Raw genomic sequence first — 24,022 nt, 5'->3', positions numbered from 1 at the left:
GAGGGAGAGAGAGAGAGAGAGAGAGAGAGAGAGAGAGAGCGAGCGAGCTAGAGAGAGAATTTTTAATATTTATTTTTTAGTTTTCGGCAGACACAACATCTTTATTTGTATGTGGTGCTGAGGATCAAACCCAGGCCACACTCATGCCAGGCGAGTCTGCTACCGCTTGAGCCATATCTCCAGCCCCATTGTCTGGCCTTTTTTAAATTGGAAATTCTAAATTTATATGTGTGGCAAATTTATTTCTAGAAATTAAACTTAAGTAATTTTTATGTGGTTTTAGATTAATTTTTCCTCTCAAATGTACTAGATCTAGTGGAGTTTCTTTAAAAAAAAGAAAGAAACAAGAACCTCATATCCTCAACCTAAGGCAAAGGAATCAAAACATGTAGCCAATTAGGGCAGTTCATAGCCACTGACCTTAATAAGTTTAATAGGAAGAACTTATTTGAAGTTGTCCTTGAAGGTATCAAGTGAAGAGTCATTTAATTCTAGGCTGTACATGTTTAAGCAAGAGCACACCATGATTGGTTATGTTAGACATACTGCCTTAAATAGAAAGGATAGAGAAGAATTGCAAATGTCTCATAATTTCTGTAAGCTAGCAAAATATTTGGATATTCCTCTTTGTCACAAAACTCTAAATTTATTCAATGACTATTTTATTTATGCTTCAGAAAGATTTTTTTCTGTAAATACCTCAATGGATCTAAAAAATTGACAAGAAATATAAACAGAGAGCAGATGAACTCTCATACACTGATTATGTCACCTTTTTGGCCTTTGTGTTAAGTTACAGTAACTGAATCCTTGGCTATCTTTAATACTTTCCCCTGTAGCCTATCTAATGTTTGTGTTCCTTGAATTCAGCTTATCTTTTCATTGAACCTAAAACTTAAATGATTGTGTTTATATTAACCCAAAGGGAATGTTTCTTGACTAAAAGCAGAAGCCAGCTCAACTCTATACTTAGCTTCATACATTTTTCTCTTTATTTATTAATGAATGGCATTATTTCTGTAAGCATTAATTAAGTTGTCTGCTGAAGAAAAGATTGCACATTTTGCTAGATAAATCTTGGTGACCCTTGTATTTAATACTGTAATATATCTTTATGGTTGCTTGTGAGTTTTGAAAACAGTATGTATAAACCAACCCAGAACTACTTAAGGAGTAATCTTGCGAGGCAGTGTTCAGCCCCAGGGCTTCGGAGGCCCCAGAGTACTGTTTACTAATCCCAAAGAGAGAATGTGGAGAGGTTTTAGGGCATTTTATTACTCACTCCTTGGCAGTGGTAAGTTGAGATACAGTGAAGGGTGGCCCTGTGCCTACAAGCTGGGGGGATATATAGAATAGGTTGCATGCCGACTGCACATGATACTCAGATGTTTTTAGGAGTACATCCCTTTGTTTTACAACCAAGGTCACTCTTCAGATTCTCTCCCAAGAACTGGAATTAAGGGGAGTGGTCAGCTCCCCATTTCCCTCCATACCACGTTATTTTAGAGACCTTCTTATCTTACTGCAAATTTTTCTAGGCACTGATTAGTGTTTAACCAATGGGTAGAAAGGCAACAAGCAGCCCCTCCTCCCAGAAAACCTCTGTTACTCAGATTTTAGTCTCTCCATCCCTTTGTTCCCTGTCAGATAATACTGGTAAAGTGTGGCCTATGGTCCCAGGTAAACCAAAATAGGTTTTCACCATTGATCACATTATTAACACCAGCTTTATGTTGTCACCCAAGACCTCAGGTATAGAAGAGCAGTCTTACCAGTGAAGCCATCATAGTGGCTTAGAGGTTGTCTCCCAAAAGCCTCTAAGTGGTCTGGTTCTTCAGAATGTACAGGATCTGAGAACTTCAGAGTTTGTTGAATTAACCTTTTTCTGAACAGGAATTTAGGTAATCTCACGACAAGAAGGTTTGCAGGGAACTGATTAAGGAGTGTGCTGAGCGGATGCAGCCAGAGGCATGCCTAGAAATAAAGGAGGAAAGTACTAGAAATATGAAGCATTCCATACTGAAGGGCATACATGTATAGGTGATTTCAAGAATTTACTTAAACAAATTTGAATTCACAGGTGTTTGTTATCAGTCAGTCTCTGAGTAGTTAAAATTCTTATAAGGTTCAGGTTAAATGAATGGAAAAAGAACTTGGCTATTTTCCATATGCCATGGGAGGATATTTTAAAAGCCTGCTTGTTTTTTTCTGAAAGCTTCTTAGCTTTACTGTAGAATTCTTGTTCATACTAATTACCAAGGAAGGCTGGTGAATCCTGTAAAACTTGGTCATAACAGGATCAATTGGGAAGTGGGTTGCCTGTAACTATTTTGTGATCTCTTTCCCTAAGAAATTTTGCACATTTCCCAATATTTTTCTTGCCTGGGAAAGCTGTTTTTCTAAACGTAACAATCAAATTAAAAAGTTTAGATGGCAAAGATGCATCCAAATGTTCAATGGATTAGACAAAGGGGAATGAAAGGAAGTTAGAGGGGATGTGATTAGGAAAGACAGTAGAAATGAATCAGACATAACTTTCCCATGTTCATGTATGAATACATGACCAGTGTAACTTCACATCATGTACAATCACAAGAATGGGATGCTAATTTGAATGTTATAATATGTGTATACATAATATGTCAAAATATACTCTACTTCATGTATATACAAAAAGAACAAATACATTTTTTTAAAAAAAGATGAATCCAAGGAGCTCTGCAGCATTCATTCATAAAATGAATTCAACTATCAAATCCTAGTCATCATTGTCCAGAACCTAGACTGAAATAGGTTTGGCACTTGCCAGTAATAATAGGGAAATTTTATGTGATGACCCAATGTCTGGAGGGTGGCTTGCTCAGACATAATAAAAAGAGACTATAGCTGAGGGTCTGGTAATATTTATTTCTGTTCTTATTCAATTACTTAGGTTTTTCTTGAAGTTCATCTTCTATTATTATGTCCTCAGAGGAGAACAACCATTTTGGACTTGGCTGTACTCTTCTCTCCTTGCTCCAGAGTACCCTATGTACAGCTGGAAATGCATCTTCATATTGACTCTTGGTTTTTTTTGTCCTGCTTGGGCTGTTGATCATGTCATGGACCTTTGTCTTTGATACAAATCTTAATCCTTCAGCTCAAGTAGAAAACCTATTATGTTAAAGAATCTAAATTAAAGATAACTGAAATTATCATTTGAATACTAGAATATGTTTTTCCTCCTATTTTTTAATCTGCTTTTATTTTCATAGTTTCTAATCATGCGGGTAGTATTTAAGTAGAATAATTTGGCATCTAAATTGAATTTGCATTTATACTGTGAATCCTCAGATGAAACTTGATATTCACAGTTAAAAGAATAAAACCAAACCAACCTTTACACCTTTCACCTGAAAAATCTAATTAGTCAAATACTTTGAACATTGAGTAAGGATTCATTTTGAATTTTCAGAGATAATTAATTTCTCAAATCTTTCACATTATTGCTAAAATTACATTCTTAGCTATTTGGAATATATGAATAAAACTCTTTAGTACAGTCCTCAATACTTTATTTTCTTTCTTGCTATCCTTAACACCTCCTTTTTTTAGACCTTATAAAGTCTGGTGAGACTTCCAATCAAGGAATAGGTCTAAGATTCACAGAAAGGTAAAAGAAAAGAAATAGCTACAAAGTGGTATCTGTAAAATTGAAACTTCCCTATGAATTAGATAGACTTATATAACCCATATGGCCAGCAACAATCAGGTTTGCAGATGTGTCCTAAGATGTCATACTTCTGAATGTGTTTTGTAGAAAATCCAATCAGGGCCAATCTCTTAGATGTTAAAATTGAAGCACTTCCCATCCTCCAGCCTCATACCTGTTAATCTTACCAACTCTTTGACTTACTGTATGATTTTTACCTACTTATTACTATTTTTTATCCCTCTTTACCATTAGAATGTAATTTCCATGCAAGATATTTGGGTCTGTTTTATGATTCCTTTCCAGGTACTGAAATAGGCTTGGCACTTGCCAGGTATTCAGTGAGCATTGGTGAAGTGAATGAATCAATAAGCTCTCACTAAGTGCCTTTTCCTACCTATGATTCTTGTTTTTTTTTTTTTAATTTTTAATTTTTTTAATGATTTTGTCATTTGAGGGCTCAAAGTTTCTCTTGTTTTTCTTTTCTTTTCCACTGAGTATTTCTTTTTCATCTAAGTTTCAGTTTTCCCAAAAATATGTTATGCCAGGTCATCTGGTTTGAGTTTTATCTCACTGTTCACATTTTAAATTTATATTCCTACCTTGTTTAAAATATGAAAAAATGAGGGTTAGAAACTTGCTGCCTCTATATAAACACTTTTGTGTATTGTCACTGCTCTAGTAAGCATATACGTTATGTTATAGCAATATTCACATCATCTCCTGTGTATCCTTATGTACCCCAAAAGTACAACTGTCTGACAGAATAGTCTTCATAATTTGTAACTTGTAAATACATTAACAATTCCTGTTTCATATTTTCATTTTATTATGATACCTTTTAGGAATCTATATAATTTTATAGTAAAAATCTAAGTTTCATATTATGATAAATTTAATTTAATTTTAATTTTAACATTTTATTCTCTCAATTTAGGTACAAGTTATGGAACAGAAATTGAAACAAGCTAATATTCAAACCAGTGAATCAGAGACAAGGTTATATAAAAAATGTCAAGACCTGGAGTCTCTACTACAGGAAAAAGATGACATCATTCAAAATTTGGAACTGCAGTTTGAAGAGCAGGTAGGAAAATTTTAATCATCAAAGACTTATATATGTGTGTACTCATTTGTGCATAAACACAAAGTTTAAAAGGAGTCTAGATTTCTAAATGTGAAGGGGAAAATCTTACTTAAGTCATCCCACAGGATTGTATCACATGTGCTGGTGAAAGGTTAAGGTAAAATGGCATTCGCTTTAAGTCCAGGGTGAGTCCAGGCAAGATCTGCCACTTTTTAGACGGTACAGTGTTCTTTCACATTCAGACTTAGAATTTATGTGTACAGTTTAAGTAGGAAATACTTAGTTATCAGCAGCATTATGTCCATAAAATATTTGTAATCAATTTTGTTTTAGATTGTTACAGTGTTGGAAATATTTATAGAACATTGTATTTTATATATTTATGTTTGATACTAATCCTTCTGCTTAGAAATGTATACACTGTTTTAAACCACTACTATTGAGAACAAGTACAGAAGTTTATTTTAGATTTTTATTACAAAAACTGTGTTAGTGTCGTTTACTTAAGTAGTCATTTAATGTAATTTAAATATGACCATTATGACATTGTTTTTTATGCTCATTAAATTGTTGTTTATATTCAGCATTTTTTAAATTTCTCTGGGGATTAGTATTTCTTTGTTAGTGGTTTGCAGCTTTATACTGGCCTCCAGTCTCCGCCCATTGTAATTTACGATAACCATATTCCCGGTAGTTTTGTGATCATAACCATATTTTAAGGTTGGTGAAGTAGACTTTTTCAGTCTATATTTTTCCTGGGTCTTTTTTAAATTAATGCTTGAGGGAGTTCTAGCCATTATACCAGATTTTTAGTCTCCTCTTCCTAACCTGGTTGACCCTGTTCTACTGTTCCAGAAATGTTTATTTTATTGATATATTCAGTGTATTGACTTCAGTGTGTTGATCATTCAAAGAAAGAGAAGAACAATTATTAAAACTAGCAATGTTTGCATCTATCTCTGTGTATTCTTATTGTATTTGCTGGATAAATTTTCTCTTTTAAAAATCTGATAATTTGCAGGTAGATGTCCTAAATCTGAGACAGGTTTTAAGTGGATTTGTCTTGCATATTATCAGGTAACATTTCTGGACCACTGAGTTTATGTTTGAACTAAACAAATTGCAAATGTTATTTCAGAAACAAGAATCCAAGAAGCTAAAATAATAGAAGAGAAAGCAGCTAAGATCAAAGAATGGGTAACAGTTAAGTTAAATGAGGTATTTGTTGCTATATTTTTTCTTTTCTTTTCTTTTACTTTATTCTTTTTTAGTAGGAAAACAATCAGAATATACAATCATCTGAGTGAAACAAAAAATTCAAATCAGTTGATGGTGCTGCTCTTTTTTGGTAAATCTGAGATAGGTAGCTTTTATTTTAACATCCATTGTATTTCAAAAATTAAACAATTGATAGACATCTGATGATCAGTGTAAATAGTCTCACTCTAATTACTTAATTTTAGTTCTAATTAGTAAATTTTAAATAATTATAGAGCATATCTGTATATATTATAAAATTAATATATTTGGTATCTGAAGTACAGATTAAATACTGAAATAGTTTGGTTTCAAATAATTTTACAGTGGAAAAAACTTAGGGGGGCCAGGCGCGGTGGCACATACCTGTAATCCCAACAGTTGTGGAAGCTGATGCAGGAGGATCACGAGTTCAAAGCCACCCTCAGCAAAGGCAAGGTGCTAAGCAACTCAGTGAGATTCTGTCTCTAAATAAAATACAAAATCGGGCTGGGGATGTGGCTCAGTGGTTGAGTGCTCCTGAATTCAATCCCCAGTACCAAAAAAAAAAAAAAAAAAGCTAGGGGGTGAAAACTTGCAAAACTCTCAGTTGTGGAAAAATTAATATTGGTGCCATAATTATCTAGTTTGATAGCCTATCATGATAAATTCATATATTTGCATGTCATTTTATTTTACTGCATTTGGAGTAAACATATTAATGTTTTCTAAATATAATTATTTATTAGCATGTTTTAGAAATGTTATTCCTATGTAAGAGAATATCACTGTGTTGTTTTAGCTGGAATTGGAGAATCAGAATCTTCGTTTGATCAACCAAAACCAAACTGAAGAGATAAAAGCATTACAGTCAAAACTACAAGGTATAAACATTTTCACCAAGATATCCTAGTTGGATTTATTTGGCTATATAGGATTTACTATTTTTTACTTATGATTTAAAAATTTTATTATAAATATGGTATTAGGAATTATTTTCATGAAATGAAGGAATTTCCAAACAAATCAGAACTCAAGTGAATGTATCCAAGTGAATGTTGGCCCTAAATGTGGAAGGTGATGATATACAAGTTTACCAAACTTGTTACTACATAGGTTAAAAAAAACATGGACAGGTAGTAATTTTGCCTTTTTCTATTCTAAAGTGCATTTAATTTGTCCTCATAGTAAGTTGCATAGAGTTGATTTTACAGAAAGTATTATTTATTATGTTAGCCCAGGATGTCAGGGATTATGGACAGTGTATACCAATCTCTAATAATGATGGTGTTTTGGTCCTTCCAACCCATGTAGTACTCTATCTCCTGGTTTTCTTAAAGAACACAGAAGACCTATGAAGCCAGATAGTAGATTATAAATATTTGTATTAGAGGTATGTACTTCAAAAGGCCGAGAATACTCTGGCCTCTGAAAGAAAAGTCTCTTTTCGTGGGGATTAAGGAATCATGGACATGATACACTTGTATTTGCCTGGGGGACTTTGGAGAAAGCTCCTTGGCTTGCTATGTGCCCTGAAAATGACATTAACCTCCAGAGCTATTTATAACATTTGATTGTTTACAAATAATTAAACCAAAAGGAATATTTGCTACACTTCAGATAATTCATAACAATATTTTATAGGCTCAAAAGTAACTTTTCGGTCTGGGGTTGTGGCTCAGTGGTAGAGTGCTTGCCTATCATGCTTGAGGCAATGAGTTTGATCTTCAGCACCACATAAATGTAAAATAAAGATATTGTGTCCACTTAAAACTAAAAAATGAATAAAAAAGTAACTTTCCATAATGTAAAAATTGGGTAATGTGGTTACACCACATATTTCGTCTTTGAGCTATAAATCAGCACTTTTTAATAGAACTTTCTGTGATTTAAGAAATATTCTTTACTTGTGCTGTCCAGTATGATGACCACGAGCCACATATAACTATTTGAGAGTAAAGAACTTTTATTAGTCATGAAGTATGACTCTTGTGACTGAAGAACTGAATTTTAAATTTTACTTAATTGATTTAAATCACCATATTGAACAGCACAGCTAGACATTAGTGAACAACCTGAAAAGTATAAACTAATTTGAATATTTCATTTCAGGTATATTTGCTTTAAAAATCAGTTGTTATTTTCAATTTTGCTTTGTATCCTAGTTTTCAACAGTGATTGAAATTCTTACAACCTGAGTGTTTTGAGCAGAATTTGATGATGTGAATAAATTCTTTGGATTTTCCAATACATGGGATTACTTGCTTTTAACTTCAAAACCTAAGGTTGAGTAGTGTAACTATCTTTAATTGAGATTTTCTTAGTACACTATTCTGGTGAAAGCCCCTCAATTGCACATCAGGTTGAAAAAGAGGTGAATCCAGCAAGGTGTACTATAATTTATGCTTATACTACATGACCTAGTATAGAGGTTTTAAAACTTCGTTTAGCAATGGAATCCTTAAAAGGAGGAAAATTATGTAGAATTTGAGCAGGTAAAAGAGGTAAAAGCAGTGTTGGGTGATGGTCCAGAATTCTACAAACTTGGCCTTTTCCATGCCTCTTTTTGTATCCTCTGGGTCTCACAAAATGCACTGGGAAAATATTGGTATGGTAGGAAGAATATGGGCTTTGAAGAGAGCTTTAATGCCTTATTACTTAATAACTGTTGTATCTCCAGAACATTTTTTTACATTAGTAAAATTGCCATTATAATAGTGCCTTCTGATTTCATGTAGGAATATATAGACTTATTGATTACAGGGCATTTTGTTACTGCATATTAATACTTACTTGATCATTTTCTCTACTTGTATGACAAAAATAAGTGCCTTCATGGCTGATCTGGAGTTTCATATTTAGAATTAAAGTTTCAGATTCGTGTGACATTTACCCTTATTGAAATAGATTGAACATACTAAGCCCACTAAAAATTGTTATTTTTTCTGATTTTTATTTTTATTTTTTAGTACCAGGGATTGAACACAGGGATCCTTACCACTGAGCCATATCTCCAGCCCCTTTTTTATATTTTCTTTAGACAGGGCCTCACTGAGCTGCTAAGGCTGACTTTCAACTTCTGATCCTCCTACCTCAGCCTCCCAAGTCACTGGGATTACAGGCTTGTGCCACCGCACCCAGCTCTAATATTCTTGACTTGCAATTTTTTGTCTTCATTGCAGCCTCTTAGATTTTAAAGACTAAGAGATACTGATAATTGGAAACTAGGCTTGGAGAGGAGAAAAGATATATTATATCGTGAATATAAGATGGTATTTAAAAAAATATATATGCATGTACATTTGTCCCTCAGTATCCATAAGGGATTGATCCCAGGATCCCTGTAGATACTGGAATCTGAGAATGCTCAAGTTCCTTATTTAAAACGGCACAGTATTTACATATAGTCTATGTAACTCCTTCTATAATTTTAATCATTTCTGGATTGCTTATAATACCTAATACAATATAAATGTTTGTAAATATTAGTTATACTCTATCATTTAAGGAATAATAAGAAAAACATCTATATGTGTTCACTACAGAGGCAGTCTTTGTTCAGAATATTTTTTAATCTACAGTACATTGAGTTCACAGATATGAAATCCACGGATGCAGAGAATCAAATGTATGCAACCATTACAATCAAATTGTGAATTAGTTCTGTGAGAGATGATCAACACAAAAACATTAAAAGATACATCTAAAAGAACATAATATATAAAGATATCTTTCTTATCCACTGCTTAATTATCAGTTGCTACTTAGCTTATCCCTTTATCCAGAGTGAAGAATTTCATTTTTGGAAACTCCTCTCTAGGATCTCCATGGTTTTGATCTTATAAGCAGGAGTGTTAAAGGTCCTTGAGATAAATTAAATCACTGATTAGGTGAATTACCATATGAATTTTCTAAATTTTATATCTGCCCCCTCTTCCCCCTAACAAAGTCATTAAGGTTCTTTATGTTGTGATCACCATGAAGCAAACCCCTCCATCTGCTTCCTTCTCATTATTAACTAAAATAGGCAAAAATTACAGTGATCAAGTGATATTTGTACCCATGGTAATCTATATTTCCTTTGGTTGTTTTGGCAGCCAGTACTTCAGACAATGGCATTATCACACAATTTTTAACCAATATTAACAAGTATTTAATAATACTTGACTTTTTAAGAAACTGTAATGCTCTAGTTATTTATAATCAGGTTTTAGTTTGTGTTTCTTGTTTTTATTTGACCACTGCTCTTAAAGGGATTTGTTTTCTCTCTGGAGTCAAGAAAATATTTTGGATATTCAAAATATTAAAAAAAAAAAACAGACCCATGATGCTTAACAATGGGGCTCCTCTGTTACTGTGCCTAAATTATGATAAACTTCAGACTTTTTTCCTGATGTAAAGAGTAATTTGTCGATCTTGTGGGAAGAGCTGAAGCAGGCGCTCTTGGCTCTGCGCGGCCCGCTGTAATCCGTGGAGGAACGTGCCGCCGAGCCACCATCATGCCTGGGCACCTACAGGAAGGCTTCGGCTGCGTGGTCACCAACAGATTCGACCAGTTATTTGATGATGAATCAGACCCCTTCAAGGTGCTGAAAGCAGCAGAGAACAAGAAAAAAGAAGCCGGCGGGGGCGGCGTTGGGGGACCTGTGGCCAAGAGCGCAGCTCAGGCCGCGGCCCAGACCAACTCCAACGCCGCAGGCAAACAGCTGCGTAAAGAGTCCCAGAAAGACCGCAAGAACCCACTGCCCCCCAACGTTGGCGTGGCTGACAAGAAAGAGGAGACGCAGCCACCCGTGGCTCTTAAGAAAGAAGGAATAAGACGTGTTGGAAGAAGACCTGATCAACAACTTCAGGGTGAAGGGAAAATAATTGATAGAAGACTAGAAAGGCGACCGCCTCGTGAAAGGAGATTTGATAAGCCACTTGAAGAAAAGGGTGAAGGAGGCGAATTTTCAGTTGATAGACCAATTATTGACCGACCCATCCGAGGTCGTGGTGGTCTTGGAAGGGGTCGAGGAGGCCGTGGACGTGGAATGGGTCGAGGAGATGGATTTGATTCTCGTGGCAAACGTGAATTTGATAGGCATAGTGCAAGTGATAGATCTTCTTTTTCACATTACAGTGGCCTGAAGCATGAGGATAAACATGGAGGTAGCGGATCTCACAACTGGGGAACTGTCAAAGATGAATTAACTGACTTGGATCAATCAAATGCGACTGAGGAAACACCTGAAGGTGAAGAACATCCAGTGGCAGATACTGAAAATAAGGAAAACGAAGTTGAAGAAGTTAAGGAAGAGGGTCCAAAAGAGATGACTTTGGATGAATGGAAGGCTATTCAAAATAAAGATCGTGCAAAAGTAGAATTTAATATCCGAAAACCAAATGAAGGTGCTGATGGGCAATGGAAGAAGGGATTTGTTCTTCATAAATCAAAGAGTGAAGAGGCTCACGCTGAAGATTCGGTTATGGACCATCATTTCCGGAAGCCAGCAAATGACATAACATCTCAGCTGGAGATCAGTTTTGGAGATCTAGGCTGCCCAGGACGTGGTGGCAGGGGAGGACGAGGTGGGCGTGGGCGTGGTGGACGCCCAAACCGTGGCAGCAGGACTGACAAGTCGAGTGCTTCTGCCCCTGATGTGGATGACCCAGAGGCATTCCCAGCTCTGGCTTAACTGGATGCCATAAGACAACCCTGGTTCCTTTGTGGACCCTCCTGTTCAAAGCTTTTGCATGCTTAAGGATCCCAAATGACTAAGAAATTAAAAAAAAAAAAAAAGACTGTCATTCATACCATTCACACCTAAAGACTGAATTTTATCTGTTTTGAAAATGAACTTCTCTTGCTACACAGAAGTAACAAATATGGTAGTCAGTTTTGTATATAGAAGTGTATTGGTAGCAGGGATGTTTTCATAATTTTCAGAGATTATGCATTCTTCATGAATACTTTTGTATTGCTGCTTGCAAATATGCATTTCCAAACTTGAAATATAGGTGTGAACAGTGTGTACCAGTTTAAAGCTTTCACTTCATTTGTGTTTTTTAATTAAGGATTTAGATGTTCCCCCAATTACAAACTGGTTTTAAATATTGGACATAATATCAGTTTTAATGCCTGCTTTGCATTTTCACACATGGTCAGCTGGGACATGTAAACTTTGATTTGTCGAATTTTATGCTGTGTGGAATACTAACTACTTTATGTATTTTAACTTAGTTTTAATATTTTCATTTTTGGGGAAAAATCTTTTTTCACTTCTCATAATAGCTGTTATATATGCTAAATCTTTATATACAGAAATATTAGTACTTGAACAAATTCAAAGCACATTTGTTTATTAACCCTCGCTTCCTGCATGGTTCATTAGGTTCAAATTATACCCGATTCACAATTTCAACTATATTTACTTTCAAAATATGTGACTTTCCCATTTTAAAAGCCAAGCTAGACACTTTATTTGTGGAAGTTGTTTGAGCTACTTAGTGTTGATAAACACATCCTGTCAAGTGTTATGGATATAGGATTTCTACCCCCCCCCAACAGGGTGAGTGGAATAAGTTGATTTGCTCTAATGGGTAATGTTTAGACTTCTGTAAAATAAGTGTCTGGCACTTGCTATGATTTTTGTTTGATAGGTCCCCAAATCAGAATGTTACATCTGTAATCAACAACCCTTTTAACCTTTCTTGTTCTGAAGAAACCAAAGGGCACTGGTTAGTATGGTGAGATGGGGAGAGTCTTCAATTTTTGAAATTTGGAATGCAGACAGCTTTACTTTATAAGGTTGGAACAGCAGCACCATCCATAAAACATAAGCCAAAAATCTTTAACTGTTGAAAAATGATTTCCTATATTGTTACTATTTGGTCTTAAATTGTTAGATGAATATTTGTACCAGAGAAGGTGATAAATATCTTTTCCCTCTTCCTTTATTAGAAAATTAGGTAATTAATGGATTCCTTGAACAGGAGCATCACCACTTACTAAACACATGGATAGAATGATCAATAAACAGGTTTTGTAGTTTTTTTTTTATTCTGCCACATTTATTGATTAAACAGGGAAGGGATTTTATTTAAAGTTTTAACTTCTGTCACTTGTCAGTTATTTTCTACCTCTGGTAAGGTCCAGTTTTTAAAATATTGGAGATTTTAAATTTAACATGTCTGCTATGTAGTTGATTGGTTTTCACTTATACTTCTGAAAAAAAGATTGTACAGTACAAAAGTTATTCGTTTGGATTGGATGTATCAATCTACCTACTAGTCTTGACATCTTAGTAAGAGGTAATTGTTTTTTAGTGATGGATAAACTTGTGCTGGTGTTTTGGATCTTATGATGCTGAGCATGTTCTGCACTGGTGCTAATGTCTAATATAATTTTATATTTACAAAAAGGCCTGCTACCCAGAGGCAAGTATTAATTTAGTCCATATGGATTATTGACTCCTTTTGAAATTGCAACATACACACTCTTAAATTAGTGTGTTTAGACTTTAAGGATTCAACTCTTCTGAACATGTTTATAAATCTCTTGATTTCCAGCAACATATTATAGACAACATCTGTTATTCAAAAACACTTCAAGTTCCATTTGCTGTCAGCCATTGTCACTAGAGAACACACAGCAATATCTGGTATGTTGCAAGCTTTCAAGATAGCCTAAACTTGAAAAAGTTGATCCATTAGTTGTGTTTGATGGATGTGAATTTGCCTCCTAGTTCACTTTGTGTCAATAGCTAAAACTGTGAACCTAACTTTCTCTTATTCGTGGGTAATAACTGAAAATAAAGATTTATTTTCATGCTCACTTCTTAAAAAGTTATAAAAGCAATCAAATAGGAGCCCTCATTGTCATGTGTTTCCCAGCTTCTGACCTCTGCATACCCTCAAGATGTAATGCTCATTTAAGTTTTAAAAGTATTACATTTAGGTATTATTTGATAAACTTATTTGGGAGAGATCCCCATCAGTGACAAAATTGGGAAAGTTTAAGTTCAGGTAAAATGAATTTCAAGGGTTTATGTGACGATTTTCATTTCTCTTAGAAAATCAGGTTTCCACTGAAAATCATAATGCCAGTTTTCAATGGCTAACTGGGTATAGTACTCTAGAGAGGAAATTTCTTAATGGATATAGGTTCCTTAAATAGTGTGACTGAAGTTTTGGTGAATTTTTATCTTGATGCTTTTAAATGAAAATAATATCAAGAACTGAAGCTTTTAAAGACATTTACAATTGTACTGAAATGACTGGGGGTATGATTTACTAGTTGAATACTATTTTAAGACTTGAGTTATTTAAGCTCTTAAAATGTGTCACAAGATAGTATACATCTAGTACCTTTATTCAATTTTATTTTTTAAAAATGGAAGTAAGACACATCATCTCCAGGGTTGTAAATATATTGGGGACTTATATTTGGTATGGGTTTGGAGGGAGAATATTAAGTATTCATTGTTATTCTTCTAATTGATAGAGATTGCACTGAAATAGAAAAGTATTAATAGGTAGTTGCATACAAAGTCTAAATACTGTGTATTGAATTTTAAAAATAACTTTTAAGAGCACTAGCTGGTGGAAGAAACCAACAGGTATTAAAGTTAAAAAGGAGAATTGTGAAGTCGATAGATCCTGACATTGACTGAAAGGTAAGACTATGCAGGTACCTTAAAAGGACATCTGTCCCAACCTTCAGCTGATATACAGTTCTGCTTTCTAAAGAAAGTGCGTAGAAAATATATTCTAATTAGAACATTTGTAATAATAATGAGATTGATGTACAAGTGATTGTTAAACCCTACTGAATGCCATATCTAAGTTTACTGAGAGCCCAGAAACTTGATTATTATTATCTTTTTGGCAAGCCTGTGCCTAGTAGCAAAGGCAGTAAAACAGTACCTGATTAAACTTTAAAAAAAGAAAAAAGAGTAATTTGTCTTAAAGTTTTTATATGCTTTTTTTCTATGTTTAACAAATTGACATAAACAATTCAGATCTTAATTTTGATTAATGACCTTTTAGAAGTTCAAGGTAAGAAGTCATCCATGGTTTCCACACCAAAACTTTCGGAAGGGCAGCACCTGAGCAATTTGAAGTTTGGGTGCTTTTTATCCCGAGTGAAGAGTCCTCCTCAAGTAGTGAAATCTGAGGAAATGAGCAAGATATCTTCTAAAGAATCTGAATCCACAGAAGGAAAAAAGACAGAAGGTATTTATGGACCACAGCAATTTTTAAAAGAAAATTTTTTTTTGCATTTTTTAAGAAGGAAAAATCATTTACTATGGTTAATTCAAATACAGCTTAATTTTTTTGACAACTTTGATGCTTTATAAGAATATTTCTAATGAGCAATATAGCATTGAACTTTGTATATCTGGTTATTTTGTCTTCTGAGGGTTTTAGCCAGGGTGCACAAGAAAAACTGATATTTCTCATCTTAACATTTTTCTTTGCAGCATACAGAAGTAATACTTAAATTTTAAAGTTTACAATATTCCCCTCAAGGTACTTGGTTTAGCTGAGTTTCAGATTAGAATATTTTTATTCATTATTTTTTGAAAATATTGAAAATTACCTAATATTAAACATGAAATTAATTCTGGCTTAGCAAACTTATAAACAAGCAAACACTAGGAAATAATAATAAAGTGACTGCAATGATTTTCCATTTGCTGCTTCAAAGAGGAAAATATCTGCCTACATGTTTAGACCCAGTGTCCTGTGTGCAGATTTCTACTCCTCCCAGTGTTTTATAGCCTCTCTTAATTTTGCTTTGTTGTGCAGCTGCTGGCTTTGACTCTCCCAGTGCAATCATTTTTGTTGGCTTTTTCCAAATATTTTAGCCAGGTTTCATCTCCTTTCAGTTTCAATTATCTTCTTCCAAAGGAGAAAAATTACAGCTCTTATAAGGTGTCCCTCTGCTGGGTTATGACATTTTGAAAACAACATGTTTTTCCAATCAGAAGGCCACTGAGCTACTTATTGTCTCACCCTCCTTGAATTTGCTTTGCTTTCTTAAGAAGCCATTTCCATCTCCTTCCCACTGTCTAGCAGTTGAGCACAGCCAAGGTTGTCTGTACCAAAACTCTGGCCCACAAACTGCCTGATGCAAACTTGCAGGGTGTGTTTGTTCAGCCTCTGGTTCTCCGACTATGAAGATCATAAGTATTTTTTCAAATCTCCTTTTCTGCTTTTCAGTCTAAAGTTTTAATTCACTGTTCATGAAGTTCATGGTGTATCTTATTAAGTTATAAATAAAAATAAGCTATATTTAAAGACATGTTCAAAGAATATTATTATAAAAACACAAAATATACCTGTAATATATGCATTCTACTTATGTAGTATTTCCCACTAAAAAGAGAAATTCAAGGGAGGCCTCAGGTATTATTGGAGACTGTGGTGTGCTTGGGGCTGCTGTGACAAAGAGAAGCAGTGCAGGTTGACATCTAGGTTTGCCGACTGCCTTCTTTCCACAACTTATCATGAGATGAAAACATCAGATTTATTCTACCCTCCTCAATCTTACGTTGACACCATCCATGACATTTTGCAAAGCATTTTCAAACAGACTGGTTCATTGGATTGTCAGTCTCTTGGATGAGAACCCGCAGCCTTTCTGTCCTATCCATGTTGTAGGCTCAGCACATGCCCTGCCAAATGGGGAGAGGGATGTGCCCACAATTATGTGGTGATGAACTGCAGGAGAAGACCCAGACACCAGCTTTTGAAGCCCCTTCTCACCATATGGGCAGGCCTGCGGCAGCTCAGCCACAGAATCTGAGCTTGTGAAAAACATCAGAAGACACCTACTCATGTTCCATCCAATTCAAGACGCCCCTATGATTATTCTGGTGTCTGGGATCCCTGCAATCTTAGGTAGACCTTTCCTTTGATGGAAAATTATCTCTGAGTTTGCTCAAACTTGCCTTCAGGCTCAAATTTCACCATTAAATGCTAAAGGTTATGCTTGTTCTCTCCTCTATCCATCTAAACGAGAGGCAATTGCTCCAGCAAAGAGGACCTACGCACTGCCAGGTGAATAACCTAACTTTGCCAGTGTCATAACCTGATCAATGTATTAATAGATTTGCAATGCCCTGTCCTTCCTTTGTACCCAACAAGACATATTCACCTGATACTGTCTAACAGGCTTTTCTGTCACATTTGACCCCTCCATTGCTCAGTGATCTCTCTCCCCTTTGGATTCTAAGTACCTATTGTTTAGACAACGTGGTTGATAACTGATCATCAGCAGGGAGTATTTGGGTGCCATGAAGGTAGATTCATGTCTCACTGCCCTACCATGTTGCCTCCTCCTTAAGGCAAGAGAGGGTCACTTTTATTTTTTGTCATCTACTTTATAGAGACTGGCAGATATAAAGAATTGGACAAGTATTTGTTGAATAATGCATTTAAATTAAAAAGGAGAAAGCTTTTTCTTCACACTGTGATTGACTTAGCACAGTTATTGTTCCACACAGTTAATAAGGACAGTGTTCATTTACTGGGCCTCCATTATTTGACAGCCATTGTTCTACCTGATCTGCAAGGGTTCCCTGATCTTCTAAGTGCAATAACTCAACTTGGGAAAAACAGAGGAAGAAAGATTAAGTAAATTGTACAATAATAAGGATCTGGGGGGAAAAATGTTAGATTGAGCTTGATCTCAGGTGGTCTGACTTCAGAGTCACGAGGTTAACTTCTGCTCTGTACTGCTCTTCAGTACTCAACTGACCCTGTGATCCCTTTCTGCACAGTAGTTCCTCACTGAGTGAGTTTTACTTTTTGGTCCCAGTGTTGACTGGCAAGTTGCCGTGGGGGAGAATGCAATTCTCACCTCAGATTCTTGGAACATAACTGTATTTAAATAGAGGATTTCTAACACAGTTTAGATTCTGTCATGTCTACAGTGAAAGGAAGAGTGATATCAAATACATCTATTTTTATACCCGTTCCCACTAGTTCAGCCCCAAATCCCCTTTCCATAACTATACATATATCTTTCTTGCAAAACATGCAAATACCCAAATAACCTGAGGGGAATTTCATTTTCCATGGACACTCTCTTCTAGCCATAATATGCAGCTGGCAAATTTCTCCAGAGCATGCTTAAAATATATATTTTTATCTCTAATAGAAATACCACTTGTCCTATTATCCCATTAAGCAGCTGAGGAGGAGAGGAGAGAGCCAGAGAAAGAGAAAAAAAGGAGGGATGGAAGGGGGGCAAAGAGAGAGAGAAAGACAGAGAGAGAGAGATTGATTCTGCTTTTCAGATCATGGCACTTGTTATGGTTTGGATGTGAGGTGGCCCCCAGAAGCTCACATATGAGACAATGCAAGAAGGTTCAGAGGAGAAATGATTGGACTGTAAGAGTCTTATTCCAACAGTGAATCAATCCCCTGATGGGGATTAACTGAGTAGGAACTGAAAGCAGGTAGGGTGTGCTGGAGGAGACGGGAATTGGAGTGTGGCTTTGGGTATATATTTGTATTTGGCAAGTAGGTGCTTCCTGATCACCATGTGAGCTATTTCCCCCACCACAGTCTTCCCCCATGAAGTTCTGCCTCACCTTGAGGCCTCCCCCCACATGGGAGCCAGCCTTCTGTGGAACCAAAACCTCTGAAACTGTGAGCCCTCAAATAAACTTTTCCTCCTCTATGATTGTTCTGGTTGGGTCATTTAGTCACAGCGGCAGAAAAGCTGACTTAAACAGCACTTGTCTCTTTCCAAATAAATATTCAAACTTTAAGGACTTTGGGGGTCTTGGGTATAAGATTTCTTTTTAATCACTTACACGTTTCTATTCTTAGCTTATTTAGAACCCAGAATCCATTTTTTTCCCTTTAATCAAGAAAGGAAAAGAAAGAAAGAAAGAGACATATTCTTTTTTTTCCCCTAGTTGTAGATGGACATAATACCTTTATTTTATTTGTGTATTTTTTTTTAACACGGTGATGGGAATTGAACCCAGTGCCTCACACATGCTAGGCAATTGCTCTATCATTGAGTCACAACCCCGGCCAAAGATATATTCTTTATTTGTATACATTTCTCTGGGAAGTCAAAGACTGCCATTTAAGGTAGCTCTGCAGGCCCTATGGGGCATAGCCTCAGGGTTTATCTCTGTTGGAGGTGCATCCCTGGCAAAGAGGGGCTTCCCAAAGCCCCCATAGCAAGAACATGCTGAAAAGAGCCATGCCCATGTCCCTAGTGTTGGTCCACTGTGTCAGCTCCAGCTTTGAAATGGAGAAATGAGATCTTTCTGACATCAAGAAATAACTTAGTGAAAGGAAAGGAAGGACCGAAGAGAGCCTGGCTTCTGTGGGGTCACTGCAGAATTGCCAGTACCTCGTCTGCACTCTTGTCTCTGAAACATCCAGCCTCAAGTCTCCTTCACTTGGTCCTCTTTCTTAGTGACGTTAGCAGCACTCCATTCCCCATCTCCTTTTTCTGCAATATATTTACTTCTCCTCCTTCGGTATATCAGAACAGTCACGGCTTCGTCCATTCCCTCCCTCAGCGTATTTCTCACCATGTCTACTGTCAATCCTTTGTCCGGATACTGGACAGAGCAGGGAACAGAACCAATTGCCACTGCAGGGAGCTTGTGTTATACACTGGAAGGAATAAGTCCAGATGCAAATAAACACATGCAGACATACAACTTGATGTTTTCCAAAGTGCTTTGAAGAAAAACGAAGTAAGGTAAGGCAAAAGCCAGTGAGAGGACAAGAGAGGAAAATCTGTATTTAGGTTGCTCAGTAATGGTTTCCTTGATAGGGTAATTTCAGAGCTGAGATCTGAGGAAAGTGGGGACATGAGTGTTAGAAGTAACAAAGTGCCACAAGAAATCAAACACGTGCTTGAAAGTGGGTCAGTGAGGCACAATTGTACCTCTGCAGAAGGGTACGCTCCCAGAGACAGTCCAGCAAGCAAACACCCCTCGATCCTGATAGGAAGAAATTGGAGGTACAATCTAGGCCATTAGCTAATTTAAAATTGGAGGTGGACATGGAAAATGGCTACAGTTGTGATTGGGTACCTGTTAAGAAATTTAAAATGTCGCCACTCTGGTCATATGATTCCCTAATGAAGAGGGGTCTATTCTGATCACTTGGTTCCCTAAGGCAGATAGATCCATTATACATCTGAAATAAGTTATAGTAATCATGCCTGTGTTGCATTACAGGGCCAACTTTGATAGAAAACATAAATCTTACAAAGAGCCAGGCCAATATTCGGGAGAAAAGTGTTCTGGGCAGAGGACAACAATTACAAAGACACTAAGACAAGAATATAACTGGTGGGATCGAGAACTTGTACAGAGGTAATGTAACTAGTGGGGAAGCCATGGCAGGAGTCTTAGGTCACCATGAAGGTTTGGGATTCCATTAGCAGCTGATGATGGGATTTAATCATGATCAAATGGGATCCTGGGAGGCAAACACTGGTAATGGGAGAGTGGCCGGTCAATGAGGCGACAGCACAGTGCCCCTGGCAAGAGAGGGTGATTTAACCCAGAAGAACAGAGGCAGAGATACTATGAAGTGATTGTCTTTTGAGGTTAGTCTCTGAGATAGATATGGGTTTACATGTGGTATGAAAATGGGAGAGAATTAAGAGGCACTTTAAAGATTTTAGCTTGAGAAAACAAAGAATGGTATGCCGAAAGTGCCATTCACTGAGAAACACAACCAGCAAAGGTGATTTAGGATGAATAATCAAAATTTCAGTTTTGAAACTCTAAAGTTTAATATACCAATCATATATCTAGGTGGAGATGCTTAGTTGCTCAGAATTCAATAGTACCCTAGCAAATATTATTATGTAACAAAGAAACAACTGGGACAAAGTATGTCTCCCGTGACTCTCAGACCTCGTGGTCTTATCCAGGAGTTTCCAAACCTGGCTGCTGCTAAGACTCAACAGACGACATTTTTATAGTTCTGTGGCAACACTTCCACCACGCCACTCTGGACACAGTCTGTCGTTGCTGCCCTATGACCAGGCACAAGTTCAGTGCTTCCTCAGAAGCACTCCAGGGATTCCATAAATAATTCTACTCATGGGCCAAGATGTAGTGCACTGACAGGGCAAGAATCACAGCCAGAGAGATTAGCGCCAGCAGAACAGCTCAAGTGTGGTTGGGTATTTAACTCCACGTGTGGGCTTCCCATGTTCTCCCTCCCCACAGGGGCCTCCCCTGTCTTGAGTGCAGGCTCCTGCATGTGGTTTTCTGCCCGGGGAAGCCCATTGGAATCAGTCTAGGATTTTTATCAGGGGATGGTTACACAGGCACAAATGATCAGCCATAAGTATCAAGCCTCTGGATGCCTTGAAGGAAATCAGGTCATCAGGGCCCCGGAGAAGCAAATGTTCTTATCACTTGGAATTTAAAAAAAAATCCATGTGCCCAGATGCCAGTCAGGGGCCAGTCATGCAAGCAGATCCAGTTTCCCACATTAACTCTTCTCCATCTAATTACAGATTTGGGGACAGGGTCATAGCACATATTCAGATGCCACAGTGATAGAATAGGACGAGGCAATCTGTAGCTTTGTTAGATGGCTGGGAACACTAACAGAAGAAGCCACATGCAACTCAGGATAGCCTACGCGAAGCAAATTTTCCCACACACAACCCAGCAGGGCATGGGAGAGGGGCTGGAGACCCTGGTATCAAAACTCAGTTACTGGGCAAATCACCTTACCACTCTCTTGTTTCATGTGTAAAAGAATGAGAGGTAGGTTGCTGACACCCAGAAGATGGTTCACCTCTAAAACTCCAGGTTGGAGAAAGCAGGAGTAGGTGAAAAGACACAGGCATGTTGGCCAAGCTCTTCCTGCTCCCTCCCTGACTCTTCCTGGGAACCAGAAAGCGAAGCCCACCTCTGCCCTGCATCTTCAGACTAGAGGTGCCTTGCCTGGAGCGTGCTGCAAGATCAAGAGAGGCAAAGACTGCTTTGACCTGACTTCCTCTCCACAGGAATGGTACCAGCAACAAGGCGGTTTTACAGAGGAAGGAAATGTACTTGTTTTGTGGGAATAAAAGACAGAGATTAAAACTTGAAGAGCCACCCGTGCCTTTGGGGGAATTTGTAAGTGAGGTGTGCTTTAAGAGAACCGTACTGAAAAATCTTAGATTTCCAGAGGGAGCTTTTTATCCTATTTTGTGTCCATAATCTTTTATGGCAGTTATGAGAAAACTGTGGCTGTCTGTTTCAAAACAGAAGTCACCAAGACGAAACAAGATACTAGAGTCTGTAACTAGTATTAGGAGATCTCAATGCCATGCCTCTCTATAATAGGATAAAGGGAGTTGGCTGGGAGGAGGAGGACCCCAGACTCCAAGGGGTAGGTCAGGACCCGTAAAATGGCAAAACCTAATGTGTTGAATCCCAACTCATGGGGCAGGTCACTGGTACATCCCCTTGTTCTGTTGTCCTCCCACCCTTTATGCTCTCGAACCTGCCTTACCTCCTAGATCTTTCTTATAAATACACCAGCACACATTGGTGTCCCTTAACTTCAAACGCACTGACCTGAATTAGCTCATCACCTGTCCATTTCTCTGTTCTTCCCAACAAAGTCTTCATGCAGGTTGTTCACACAGGATACCGCTTCAAATCACCCATGCACTGTTGGTCCTCCTCCAGATTGAGATTTATCCCCAACTATTCCCAAGGAAACTGCTGTCACCAAGGACATCAACAACCTCGATGCTGCTCCATCCAGTACAAACACGCCATTTTCATGGGATAAGTCTTTCAGTCATTGCTATCTCTTGGATCCATGGCCACTACAATCCCACAATTTTCCTTGTAACTTACATGTTACACATATGGGCACATGCCTATGGACACGCAGATTCATATATCCTTTGTCAGCTGGATGCATTTTTACATATTACACCAAAATAAAGACTATGTTCAGGAGGATCCCTTAGGTCACTTCCAAGTCAGTGCATCCTACCCTGGGAAATAAACACCCTTCTCCTGTGAGCATATCCTGAAGGGATCCCTGTGCTAGCAAGGGATAGCAAAGCCCACAGACAAGCAGTCCTCAGGCCTCCACGTGGGACTAGGGAACTTTTCTCTCACTTTGCACTGGCCACATGGAGGATCACAGGCAGGTCTGCACTGAGGAGGAAAGACTCTACTTCTTTAAAGGCGTTGCAAAGTCACACTAAAAAAGGGACATTCCCCCTCTTGAGAATGAGGAAGAGGGACAGATTCACATGGATGAGATGACAATCTGCTCCCAAAACTCTGTGATTACAACCCAAGGAAGGATCTGTATCTCTTTGTTCTCCCCAAAACACCTGCTACATTTTTTGTTAGTTTTCTACTAGAAAAAAAAGTTTCATGTCCTTTCTGCTTTCAATGGCATCCATTAAAAGTGATAATGATAACAGCCCTTACTCAATGAGTGGCAGGCCCCACACTACACAATGTTTTTACATTTAATTCTCTTTAAAAAATTTTACATTGAATTATTAAGTACTTCTCCGTAATAATACTCTTATTATTCTCATTTCAGAGGTGAGGTATTAAGACTCATCAAAATTAAGTAACTTTTTGAAGGAGACAAAAAACATGTAGCAGAATTGGAACTCAAGCCTATGTGACCCCAAACTCACCATCTCCAGTCCTCATCCATCCCAGCTCTTCTGAAATATTTGTTTAAAATTTGAGGGCTGAAGATTTGGTGGAAGTCACCTACAGAAACACTCTTCACATTGAACACAATTTTTAACGTCCTCTAGGTCAACACCTGGTTAGGCCCGCAGTCCCTCCAGGAATGAGGGAGACAGCAAGTTGACTAGGAACCCAAGGCCGTTTCTAGGGGAGAAAAGGCACCTTGTCATCGTGAGTGACTGGAGGAGACAGTGGGGCAGAGAACAAGCCAGACACATGGGCCCTCCTTGTACCTAGGTGGAGTGCTTCCTGATTGACAGTCCTGTCCAAGCCAGATCCCCCCAGTCTCTCTTATCA

General features: G+C 37.4%; 1 pseudogene; it reads left to right on the top strand.

Moving 5' to 3' along the window:
* The first annotated feature begins 10,513 nt into the window (after positions 1–10,513).
* Positions 10,514–11,787, top strand: LOC144250584 (SERPINE1 mRNA-binding protein 1 pseudogene; annotated as a pseudogene).
* The last annotated feature ends 12,235 nt before the right edge of the window (positions 11,788–24,022 follow it).

Source organism: Urocitellus parryii, chromosome 16 (genome assembly GCF_045843805.1).
Source record: "Urocitellus parryii isolate mUroPar1 chromosome 16, mUroPar1.hap1, whole genome shotgun sequence".
Classification (NCBI taxonomy): Eukaryota; Metazoa; Chordata; class Mammalia; order Rodentia; family Sciuridae; genus Urocitellus; species Urocitellus parryii.
This window is presented reverse-complemented; position numbering and strand designations above follow the sequence as displayed.